At 39.4% G+C, this 13,110-nt stretch overlaps 1 protein-coding gene across 50 annotated transcripts in view; it reads left to right on the plus strand.

Annotated features, from left to right (window-relative positions):
- The window catches only part of Zfp182 (zinc finger protein 182), a 74,009-nt gene that overhangs the window by 44,380 nt on the left and 16,519 nt on the right, over positions 1-13,110 (plus strand).

Consider the following 13,110-nt stretch of genomic DNA (forward strand, 5'->3'; position numbering starts at 1 on the left):
TTGTTGTCTGATTGCTCTGGCTAGAACTTCAAGAACTATATAGAATAAGTAGGGAGGGAGTGGGCAGCCTTGTCTAGTCCCTGATTTTAGTGGGATTGCTTCAAGTTTCTCTCCATTTAGTTTAATGTTAGCAACTGGTTTGCTGTATATGGCTTTTACTATGTTTAGGTATGGGCCTTGAATTCCTATTCTTTCCAGGACTTTTATCATGAAGGGGTGTTGAATTTTGTCAAATGCTTTCTCAGCATCTAATGAAATGATCATGTGGTTTTGTTCTTTCAGTTTGTTTATATAATGGATCACGCTGATGGTTTTCCTTATATTAAACCATCCCTGCATGCCTGGGATGAAGCCTACTTGATCATGGTGGATGATTGTTTTGATGTGCTCTTGGATTCGGTTTGCCAGAATTTTATTGACTATTTTTGCGTCGATATTCATAAGGGAAATTGGTCTGAAGTTCTCTTTCTTTGTTGGGTCTTTGTGTGGTTTAGGTATAAGAGTAATTGTGGCTTCATAGAAGGAATTCGGTAGTGCTCCATCTGTTTCAATTTTGTGGAATAGTTTTGATAATATTGGTATGAGGTCTTTTATGAAGGTCTGATAGAATTCTGCACTAAACCCGTCTGGACCTGGGCTCTTTTTGGTTGGGAGACCTTTAATGACTGCTTCTATTTCCTTAGGAGTTATGGGGTTGTTTAACTGGTTTATCTGTTCCTGATTTAACTTTGGTACCTGGTGTCTATCTGTCTAGGAAATTGTCCATTTCCTGCAGATTTTCAAGTTTTGTTGAATATAGGCTTTTATAATAAGATCTGATGATTTTTTGAATTTCCTCTGATTCTGTAGTTATGTTTCCCTTTTCATTTCTGATTTTGTTAATTTGGACACACTCTCTGTGTCCTCTCGTTAGTCTGGCTAAGGGTCTATCTATCTTGTAGATTTTCTCAAAGAACCAACTTTTGGTTCTGTTGATTCTTTCTATGGTTCTTTTTGTTTCTACTTGGTTGATTTCAGCTCTGAGCTTGATTATTTCCTGCCTTCTACTCCTCCTGGGTGTATTTGCTTCTTTTTGTTCTAGAGCTTTTAGGTGTGCTGTCAAGCTGCTGACATATGCTCTTTCCTGTTTCTTTCTGCAGGCACTCAGCGTTATGAGTTTTCCTCTTAGCACAGCTTTCATTGTGTCCCATAAGTTTGGGTATGTTGTACCTTCATTTTCATTAAATTCTAAAAAGTTTTTAATTTCTTTCTTTATTTCTTCCTTGACCAGGTTATCATTGAGTAGAGCATTGTTCAATTTCCACGTATATGTGGGCATTCTTCCCTTCTTGTTATTGAAGACCAGTTTTAGGCCGTGGTGGTCCGATAGCACGCATGGGATTATTTCTATCTTTCTGTACCTGTTGAGGCCCGTTTTTTGACCAATTAAATGGTCAATTTTGGACAAAGTACCATGAGGAGCTGAGAAGAAGGTATATCCTTTTGCTTTAGGATAGAATGTTCTATAAATATCTGTTAAGTCCATTTGGCTCATGACTTCTCTTAGTCTGTCTACATCTCTGTTTAATTTCGGTTTCCATGATCTGTTCATTGATGAGAGTGGGGTGTTGAAATCTCCTACTATTATTGTGTGAGGTGCAAAGTGTGTTTTGAGCTTTAGTGCGGTTTTTTTTACGTATGTAGGTGCTCTTGTATTTGGGGCATAGATATTTAGGATTGAGAGTTCATCTTGGTGGATTTTTCCTTTCATGAATATGAAGTGTCCTTCCTTATCTTTTTTGATGACTTTTAGTTGAAAATTGATTTTATTTAATATTAGAATGGCTACTCCAGCTTGCTTCTTCCGACCATTTGCTTGGAAAGTTGTTTTCCAGTGTTTCACTCTGAGGTAGTGTCTGTCTTTGTCTCTGAGGTGTGTTTCCTGTAGGCAGCAGAATGCAGGGTCCTCGTTGCGTATCCAGTTTGTTAATCTATGTCGTTTTATTGGGGAGTTGAGGCCATTGATGTTGAGAGATATTAAGGAATAGTGATTATTGCTTCCTGTTATATTCATATTTGGATATGAGGTTATGTTGTGCTTTTCTTCTCTTTGTTTTGTTGCCAAGACGATTAGTTTCTTGCTTCTTCTAGGGTATAGCTTGCCTCCTTATGTTGGGCTTCACTATTTATTATCTTTTGTAGTGATGGATTTGTAGGAAGATATTATGTAAATTTGGTTTTGTCATGGAATATCTTGGTTTCTCCATCTATGTTAATTGAGAGTTTTTCAGGATACAGTAACCTGGGCTGGCATTTGTGTTCTCTTAGGGTCTGTATGACATTAGTCCAGGATCTTCTGGCCTTCATAGTTTCTGGCGAAAAGTCTGGTGTGATTCTGATAGGTTTGCCTTTATATGTTACTTGACCTTTCTCCCTTAATGCTTTTAATATTCTTTCTTTATTTTGTGCGTTTTGTGTTTTGACTATTATGTGATGGGAGGAGTTTCTTTTCTGGTCCAGTCTATTTGGAGTTCTGTAGGCTTCTTGTATGTTTATGGGTATCTCTTTCTTTAGGTTAGGTAAGTTTTCCTCTATGATTTTGTTGAAGATATTTACTGGTCCTTTGAGCTGGGAGTCTTCACTCTCTTCTATACCTATTATCCTTAGGTTTGATCTTCTCATTGAGTCCTGGATTTCCTGTATGTTTTAGACCAGTACCTTTTTCCATTTTACATTATGTTTGACAGTTGAGTCAATGATTTCTATGGAATCTTCTGCTCCTGAGATTCTCTCTTCCATCTCTTGTATTGTGTTGGTGAAGCTTGTATCTACAGCTCCTTGTCTCTTCTTTTGGTTTTCTATATCCAGGGTTGTTTCCATGTGTTCTTTCTTGATTGCTTCTATTTCCATTTTAAATTCCTTCAACTGTTTGATTGTGTTTTCCTGGAGTTCTTTCAGGTATTTTTGTGACTCCTCTCTATGGGCTTCTACTTCTTTATTTATGTTTTCCTGGAATTCTTTCAGGGATTTTTGTGACTCTTCTCCATGGGCTTCTACTTGTTTATTTATGTTTTCCTGGAATTCTTTCAGGGATTTTTGCGATTCCTCTCTGTAGGCTTCTACTTGTTCTCTAAGGGAGTTCTTCACGTCTTTCTTGAAGTCCTCCAGCATCATGATCAAATATGATTTTGAAACTAGATCTTGCTTTTCTGGTGTGTTTGGATATTCCGTGTTTGCTTTGGTGGGAGAATTGGGCTCCAATGATGCCATGTAATCTTGGTTTCTGTTGTTTGGGTTCCTGCGCTTGCCTCTCGCCATCAGATTATCTCTAGTGTTACTTTGTTCTGCTATTTCTGACAGTGGCTAGACTGTCCTATAAGCCTGTGTTTCAGGAGTGCTGTAGACCTGTTTTCCTGTTTCCTTTCAGCCAGTTATGTTGACAGAGTGTTCTGCTTTCGGGCGTGTAGTTTTTCCTATCTACAGGTCTTCAGCTCTTCCTGTGGGCCTCTGTCTTGAGTTCACCAGGCAGGTTGCATGCAGCAGAAAAGTTGGTCTTAACCTGTGGTCCCGAGGCTCAAGTTTGCTCGTGGGGTGTTGCTTATGAGCTCTCCGCGGTGGCAGCCACCAGGAAGATCTGCGCCACCGTTTACGGGAGCTTCCGTGCACCAGGGTTCCAGATGGCGTTTGGTGTTTTCCTCTGGAATCAGTAATGTGTGCAGAGTGCAGTGTCTTCTGGTTTCCCAGGCGTGTCTGCCTCTCTAAAGGTTTAGCTCTCCCTCCCAAGGGATTTGGGTGCAGAGAATTGTTTATCCGGTCGGTCCCTTCAGGTTCTGTCGGTGTCTCAGACGCAGCGGACCTGCTGCTCCTGGGCCCTCCTCTACGGGAACCCAGAGGCCGTATACAGTTTCCTCTTGGGCCGGGGATGTGGGCATGGGTGGGCAGTGTTGGTGGTCTCTTCCGCTCTGCAGCCTCAGGAGCCACCTGACCAGGTGGTGAGCGCTCTCTCCCAAGGGGTTTGGGAGCAGAGAGCTGCTGCGGGCAGGGATCCGCCGGTTTGGGACTCCCGCTAAATACCGGAAGTGTCTCCTTCAACTTTTTCAATATGTGTCTAATTACCCCCAAGGGGGTCTTGTTCCTAGTTCAGTGGTTTGCTGCTAGTGTTGACTTCTGTATTAAAGATGGTCTGGATGTGTCTCATGGAAGAGATCTATATCCGGTCCCTTTCAGCGTGCATTTTTTAGCTTCATCAATCTTACCTAGTTTTGGTGGCTGTATATATGGGCCACATGTGTGGCAAGCTCTGAATGGCCATTCCTTGAGTCGCTGCTTTAAACTTTGCTTCCATATCCCCTCCTATACATATTTTCCCCTTTATAGAAGGAGTGGGAGCATCCCCATTTTGATCACCCTTCTTCTTGAGCTTCCTGTGTTCTGTGGATTGGGTAATTCGAGCTTTTTGACTAATGTAATATCCACTTATCAATAAATGCATACCAAGTGTGTTTTTCTGTGATAGAGTAACCTTACTCAGGATGATACTTTCTAGTTCATTCCATTTGTCTTTGAATTTCATAAAGTCATTGTTTTTGATAGCTGACTAGTACTCCATTATGTAGATGTACCACATTTTTTTAATCCATTCCTCTGTTGAAGGGCATCTGGGTTCTTTCCAGCTTCTGGCTATTATAAACCAAGCTGCTATGAACATAGTGGAGCACATGTCTTTGTTGTATGTTGGAGCATCTTTTGGGTATATGCCCAAGATAGGTATAGCTGGGTCCTCAGGTAATGGAATGTCCAATTTTCCGAGGAATCTCCAGACTGATTTCCAGAGTGGTTGTACCAGTTTACAATCCCACCAACAATGGAGGAGAGTTCTGCTTTCCTCCATCCTTGCCAGCATCTGCTGTCACCTGAGGTTTTTTTTATCTTAGCCAATCTGACTGATCTGACATGGAATCTCAGGGTTGTTTTGATTTGCATTTCCCTGAAGATCAAGGATGTTGAACATTTCTTTAGGTGCTTTTTGGCCATTTGATAATCCTCAGCTGAGGATGTTTGTTTAGCTCTGTACCCCAATTTTAATAGGGTTATTTGACTTTCTAGAGTCTAACTTCTTGAGTTCTTTTTATATTTAGGATATTAGTCCTCTATCAGATGTAGGATTGGTAAAGATCTTTTCCTATTCTGTTGGTTGCCGTTTTGTCCTAATGACAGTGTCCTTTGCTTTACAACAGCTTTGCAGTTTTATGAGGTCCCATTTGTCGATTCTTGATCTTAGAGCATGAGCCTTGGTGTTTTGTACAGGAAATTTTCCCCCCGTGCCCATGTGTTTGAGACTCTTCCCCACTTTTTCTTCTATTACTTTGAGTATATCTAGTTTAATATGCAGGTCCTTGATCCTCTTGGACTTAAGTTTTGTACAGGGTGATAAGCATGGATCGATTTGTATTCTTCTACATGCTGACCTCCAGTTGAACCAGCACCATTTGCTGAAAATGCTATCTTTCTTCCATTGGATGGTTTTAGTTCCTTGTCAAAGATCAAGTGACCATAGCTGTGTGTGTTCATTTCTGAGTCTTCAATTCTGTTCCATTGGTCTATCTGCCTGTCTCTGTACCAATATCATACAGTTTTTATGACTATTGCTCTGTAATGCTGCTTAAAGTCAGGGATTGTGATTCCTCCAGAAGTTCTTTTATTGTTGAGTTTTCACTATCCTGGGTTTTTTGTTATTCCAAATGAATCTGCAAATTGTTCTTTCTATCTCTCTGAAGAATTGAGTAGGTATTTTGATGGTGATTGCATCGAATCTGTATATTGCTTTTGGCAAAATGGCCATCTTTACTATATTAATTCTGCCAATCTATGAGCATAGAAGATCTCTCTATCTTCTGAGATCTTCCTCAATTTCTTTCTTCAGAGACTTGAAGTTCTTGTCATACAGATCTTTCACTTGCTTCGTTAAAGTCACACCAAGATATTTTATATTATTTGGGACTATTGTGAAGGGTGTCATTTCTTTAATTTCTTTCTCAGCCTGTTTATCCTTTGAGTAGAAGAAGGCTACTGATTTGTTTGAGTTAATTTTATACCCCGACACTTTGCTGAACTTATTTATCTGTTTGAGTAGTTCTCTGGTGGAACTTTTGGGGTCACTTAAGTACACTATCATATCATCTGCAAATAGTGATATTTTGATTTCTTCCCTTCCAATTTGTATCCCTTTAACCTCCTTTCGCTGTCTGATTGCTCTGGCTAGGACTTCGAGTATTATATTGAATAAGTAGGGACAGAGTGGGCAGCTTTGTCTAGTCCCTGATTTTAGTGGGATTGCTTTAAGTTTCTCTCCATTTCGTTTGATGTTAGCTACTGGTTTGCTGTATATGGCTTTTACTATGCTTTGATATGGGCCTTGAATTCCTGATCTTTCCAGGACTTTTATCATGAAGGGGTGTTGAATTTTGTCAAATGTTTTCTCAGCATCTAATGAAATGATCATGTGGTTCTTATCTTTGAGATTTTTTTTTATAGAGTGGATTACATTGGTGGATTTTTATGTATTAAACCATCCCTGCATCCCTGGGATGAAGCCTACATAAACATGATGGATGATCATTTTGATGTGTTCTTGGATTCAGTTTGCAAGAATTTTATTGAGTATTTTTGCATCAATATTCATAAGGAAAATTGGTCTGAATTTCTTTTTCTTTGTTGGGTCTTTGTGTGGTTTCAGTATAAGAGTAATTGTGGCTTCATAGAAGGAACTCAGTAGCGCTCCATGTCTTTCTATTTTGTGGAACAGTTTGGACAGTATTGGTATGAGGTCTTCTATGAAGTTCTGATAGAATTCTGCACCAAACCCATCTGGACCTGGGCTCTTTTTTGTTTGGAAGACTTTTAATAACTGCTTCTATTTCTTTAGGAGTCATGGGGTTGTTTAGATGGTTTAATTGGTCCTGTTTTAACTTTGGTGCCTGGTGTTTGTCTAGAAAACATTTCATTTCCTCCAGATTTTCCAGTTTTGTTGAATATAGGCTTTTGTAGTAGGATCTGATGATTTTTTTATATCCTCAGATTCTGTTATGTCTCCCTTTTCATTTCTTATTTTGTAAATTTGGATACACTGTCTGTGACCTCTGGTTAGTCTGGCTAAGGGTTTATCTATCTTGTTTATTTTTTCAAAGAACCAACTTTTGGTTCTGTTGATTCTTTCTATGGTCCTTTTTGTTTCTACTTGGTTGATTTCAGCTCTGAGTTTGATTATTTCCTGCCTTCTACTCCTCCTGGGTGTATTTGCTTCTTTTTGTTCTAGAGCTTTTAGGTGTGCCGTCAAGCTGGTGACATATGCTCTCTCCTGTTTCTTTCTGCAGGCACTCAGAGCTATGAGTTTTCCTCTTAGCAGAGCTTTCATTGTGTCCCATAAGTTTGGGTATGTTGTACATTCATTTTCATTAAATTCCAAGGAATCTTTAATTTCTTTCTTTATTTCTTCCTTGACCAGGTTATCATTGAGTAGAGCATTACTCAACTTCCATGTATATGTGGGCATTCTTTCCTTACTGTTATTGAAGACCAGCTTTAGCCTGTGGTGGTCTGATAGCACGCATGGGATTATTTCTATCTTCCTGTTTTGTGGCCTGTTTTGTGATGAGTTATATGGTCAGTTTTGGAGATGGTCCCATGAAGTGCTGGGAGGAAGGTATATCCTTTTATTTTAGAATGCAATGTTCTATAAACATCTATTAAATCCATTTATTTCCTAACTTCTGTTAGTTTCTCTACGTCTCTGTTTAATTTCTGTTTCCATGATCTGTCCACTGATGACAGTGGAGTGTTGAAATCTCCTACTATTATCATGTAAAGTGCAATGTGTGCTTTGAGCTTTATTAAGGTTTCTTTTATTAATGTAGTTACCCTTGCATTTGGAGCATAGATATTTAGGATTGAGAGTTGATCTTGGTGAATTTTTCCTTTGATGACTATGAGGTTTTCTTCCTTATCTTTTTTAATGACTTTTGGTTGAAAGTCAATTTTATTTGATATTAGAATGGCAACTCCAGCTTGTTTCTTTGGGCCATTTGCTTGGAAGGTTGTTTTCCACCCATTTACTCTGAGGTAGTGTCTGTCTTTCTCTCTAAAGTGTGTTACCTGCATGCAGCAAAATGTTGGGTCCCCTTTATGTATCCATTCTGTTAGTCTATGTCTTTTTATTGGGGAATTGAGTCCATTGATGTTGAGAGATATTAAGGAGTAGTGGTTGTTGCTTCCTGTTATTTTCATTGTTAAAGGTAGAATTATGTTTGTTTGCCTCTCTTTTGGTTTCATTGCAAGGAAATTATATTCTTGCCTTCTGTATGGTGTAGTTTCTCTCCTTGTGTTGGAGTTTTCCATCTATTATCCATCTATTTGTTGGGCTGGAATTATAGAAAGATATTGTGTAAATTTAGTTTTTTCATGGAACATCTTTGTTTCTCCATATATGTTAATTGAATGTTTTGCTGGATATAGTAACTTGGGCTGGCATTTGTGTTCTCTTAGGGTCTGTAAGACATCTGTCTAGGATCTTCTGGCTTTCATAGTCTCTGGTGAGAAGTCTGGTATAATTCTTACAGGTCTGCCTTTATATGTCACTTGACCTTTTTCCCTTACTTCTTTTAATAGTCTTTCTTTGTTTTGTGCATTTGGTGTTTTAACTATTATGTGACGAGAGGAATTTCTCTTCTGGTCCAATCTATTTGGAATTCTGTAGGCCTCTTGTATGGGCATCTCTTTCTTTAGGTTAGGGAAGTTTTCTTCTATAATTTTGTTGAACATATTTGCTGGCCCTTTAAGTTGGGCATCTTCACTTTTTTCTATACCTATTATCCTTAGGTTTGATCTTCTCATTGTGTCCTGTATTTCCTATATGTTTTCGGCGAGGAGCTTTTTGCATTTTACATTATCTTTGACAGTTCTGTCAATGTTTTCTATGGTATCTTCTGCCCTTGAGATTCTCTCTTCTATCTCTTGTATTCTGTTATTGATGCTTGTATCTCTTGCTTCGGTTCTCTATATCCAGGGTTCTCTCCCTTTGTGCTTTCTTTATTGTTTCTATTTCCATTTTCAATTCCTTCACCTGTTTGGTTGTGTTTTCCTGTTATACTTCCAGAGATTTTTGGTTTTCCTCTCTAAGGCTTCTACTTCTTTACTTTTTTTTCCTGCATTTCTCTAAAGGAGTTCTTTATGCCTTTCTTAAAGTCCTCCATCATTATCAAAAAATGTGATTTTAATCTAAATCTTGCTTTTCTGGTGTGTTTGGATATCCAGTATTTTCTTTGTTGGGAGAACTGAGCTCTGATGATGCCAAGTAGTCTTGGTTTCTGTTGCTTAGTTTCCTGTGCTTGCCTCTAGCCATTGGGTTGTCTCTGGTGTTTGTCTTGCTGTTTCCGAGCCTAACTTAACCCTGCTGTAGGCCTCTGTGTCAGCACTCCTGTAGAACTTTTTTCCTGTTTTCTTTCAGCCTTTCCTGAGAACAGGTGCTCTAGATTTCAGGTGTGTCAGTGCTCCTGCAGATGTCTTCCAGCTCTAGGCAGGGGGCAGGAATCGAAGGGTCCTGCCCCTGATTGCTCGTAGGTCCTTGCACCCAGCAGGCACAGTTTGCACTATGCGATTCCCTCTTGGGTCTGGACTGTGGGCAGACCGTATTCTCCTCTGACTTCTCAGGAGTGTCCACACTTCTGAGGGTCCAGCTCTCTCCCGCACGGGATTTGGGTGCAGGGAGCTCTTTGGCCAGATCAGTTTGGTCCTGGGCTCAGACGAGAACCACATGTACCAGTGGCTGTCTGTTCCTTTACCCCTGTGTCCAGAGGCAATGTGCAGTTTCCCCTTGGACCAGGGATGTGGGTCGAGGTGTGCAGAGGTGGCAGTCTGTCCTGCCGTCTCAAGATATCTGTACTCCTGGGTCAAATCGATTCATTCTTATCACCATGTACAAAGCTGAAGTCCAAGTGGATCAAGGATGTCCACATAAAACCAGATACACTCAAAATAATAGAAGAAAAAGTGGGGAAAAGTCTCGAACACGTGGGCACTGGAGAAAATTTCCTGAACAGAACACCAGTGGCTCATGCTTTAAGATCAAGAATCAACAAATGGGATCTCATAAAACTGCAAACCTGTTGTAAAGCAAAAGACACTGTCATTAGGACAAAACGGCAACCAACAGAATGGGAAAAGATCTTTACCAATCCTACATCTGATAGAGGACTAATATCCTAAATATACAAAGAACTCAAGAAGTTAGACTCCAGCAAGCCAAATAACACTATTAAAAATGGGTACACAGCTAAACAAAACATTCTAAGGTGAGGATTATCAAATGGCCAAAAAGTACATAAAGAAATGTTCAACATCTTTAGTCATCAGTGAAATGCAAATCAAAACAACCCTGAGATTTCACCTCACACCAGTGAGAATGGCTAAGATCAAAAACTCAGGTGACAGCAGATGCTGGTGAGGATGTGGAGAAAGAGGAACACTCCTCCATTGTTGGTGGGATTGCAAACTGGTACAACCACTCTGGAAATCAGTCTGGAAGTTCCTCAGAAAATTGGACATTGCACTACCTGAGGATCCAGCTATACCTCTCCTGGGAATATACCCAAAAGATTCTCCTACATACAACAAAGACATGCTCCACTATGTTCATAGCAGCCTTATTTATAATAGCCAGAGGTGGAAAGAACCCAGATGTCCTTCAACAGAGGAATGGATTAAAAAAATGACTTCATGAAATGCATAGGCAAATGGAATGAACCAGAAAATATCCTGAGTGAGGTAACTCAATCACAGAAAAACACACTTGGTATGCACTCATTGATAAGTGGATTTTTGCCAAAAAGCTCGAATTACCAAACATGCTATCTACAGACCGCAGGAGCTCAAGAAGAAGGATGACCAAAATGCAGATTCTCCCACTCCTTCTTAAAAGGGGGGAAATATCCATAGGAGGGGATATGGAAGCAAAGTTTAGAGCAGCGACTCATGGAACGGCCATTCAGAGCCTGCCCCACATGTGGCCCATATATATACAGCCACCAAAACTAGATAAGACTGATGAAGCTAGAAAATGCATGCTGAAAGGGACCGGATATAGATCCCTCCTGAGAGACACATCCAGAGCATGTCCAATACAGAGGTCAATGCTAGCAGCAAACCACAGAACTGAGAACAGGACCCCCTTGGGGGGAATTAGAAGAACTATTGAAAGAGTTGAAGGATCTTGCAACCCCATAAGAACAACAATGCCAACCAACCAGAGCTTCCAGGAACTAAATCACTACCCAAAGACTATACATAGACTTACCCAGGGCTCTAACAGCATATGTAGCAGAGAATAGCATTGTTGTGCACCAGTGGAAGGGGAAGACCTTGGTCCTGCTAAGGTTGGACCCCCAGTGCAGGGGAATATGGGGGGCAATAAGGGCGATATATAGGAGAACTACCCGTATGGGGGAGGGGGAAGGGTGAGAATGGGTGCTTATGGACAGGAAACCGGGAAGGGGAATAACATTTGAATTGTAAGTAAAGAAATATATCTAATAAAATATTTTTTTAAAAAAAGGAGTGAAGCATCCACATTTTGGTCCTCCTTTCCTCGGATACTATTTCATAAACGCTCCATACCCTCTCAAAACAGTGCCACCAGCTAAGGAGCAAATGTTCAAAGCTTTGTGCAGTACATTTCATATTTTAATCATAACATATATGACCCTAATTTCCCCTTCAGTCTTTCTCCCACCATTACCCAACCTTCAAATGCTTCTAGTTCTTTTGTTTCCATTTTGTCCTTCAGAAATGATGCACTTTATGACTCACTTTGTGCCCTGCACATTGTTCCTACAGCTAGCAGTTCTTGAGAGCTGATCAGTTTTTTCAGTTCTTTCATACCAGTAGATGGCAGTCCACTAGGCCTCTTTTTATATATGATCTCAGCTTCCCTTACCCCCTCTGCTCTGGCTTTTCAGACTGCTCTTGTTTTCCTAAACAGTTCATTGCAAGAGTTTGAAAGACAGCTAACCTGGATGTTTGTGTTCTGGTTGCTTGCTTGTTAGTTTTTCATTTGTAGGTAATTAGAGCATTCTGTATTAGTCTCTAACTTATACATTGTGCTAAACGTATTGATTATGTGTAGTATATGATAGGTTGATTAGTATATTTTATTGGGAAGTTTATGGAGAGATTTGAGGGATTTTTTACTAAGTCGAGTTCTTTGAAAATGCTAAGGATTTAACCCAAACCTTTCTGCATGCTAATGTAAGTGCCCTGCTACAAAGTTATATCTCAAGCCCCTATATGGAAATATTTTGATTTACACAAGTGTGTTCATTCTAAACTACTTGAAAGCTCCTTACTTTTAATTTTAGGAATCCAAGTTATAATTTACATACAATAAAATAGATCCTTTTACTGCATAGTTCTGTTAACTGATAGCTGTATAAGCACCACCACAATGGAAGCAAGAGTTCTGTTACTCCCTTTGTAGTCAGGCCTTCCCATGCCTGTCTTCTGACCACTTGTATATATTCTCTCTCTGCAGTTTTTACTGTCCCATTACTTATTATATAAGTGGAACAATATAGCTGCTTGATCCTGGCTTCTTTCATTTAGCACAGTACATTTACTATCTGTATTATCATCTGTGTTATTTATTGTCTTTTGTTTGTATTATTGAATATTATGACATTATATGGATTCAAGTTTTTCAAGTTTGGCCATTTGCTGACTAAAAAGTGGTTAGGTTATTTCATGTTTGGGTGATTAAAAATTAATATTTATTTATAAGCTTTTGGGGACTGTGAGATTTTCATTTCACTGGAATAAATATGATTGGAGCATGATTGTTGGATTGTTAAGTAGTATATGATTAACTTCACAAACATTTGGAACTCTGTTTCCAAAGGCCAGTACTATTTCTTCTTTCATGTCTGTGATCCAGCTGTTCCATATATATATACTACTAGATACTGTAAGATTTCCTATACTAAGAGATGTGTGGTGGCACCTCATTTCACTGTAGCTTTAATTTGAAGTTCCATGATGACTAGTGATGTTGAACAACCTTGTTTGTATTTATTTTCCATTTATTTG

The sequence above is a fragment of the Rattus norvegicus genome, chromosome X (genome assembly GCF_021556685.1).
Source record: "Rattus norvegicus strain SHRSP/BbbUtx chromosome X, alternate assembly SHRSP_T2T, whole genome shotgun sequence".
Lineage (NCBI taxonomy): Eukaryota > Metazoa > Chordata > Mammalia > Rodentia > Muridae > Rattus > Rattus norvegicus.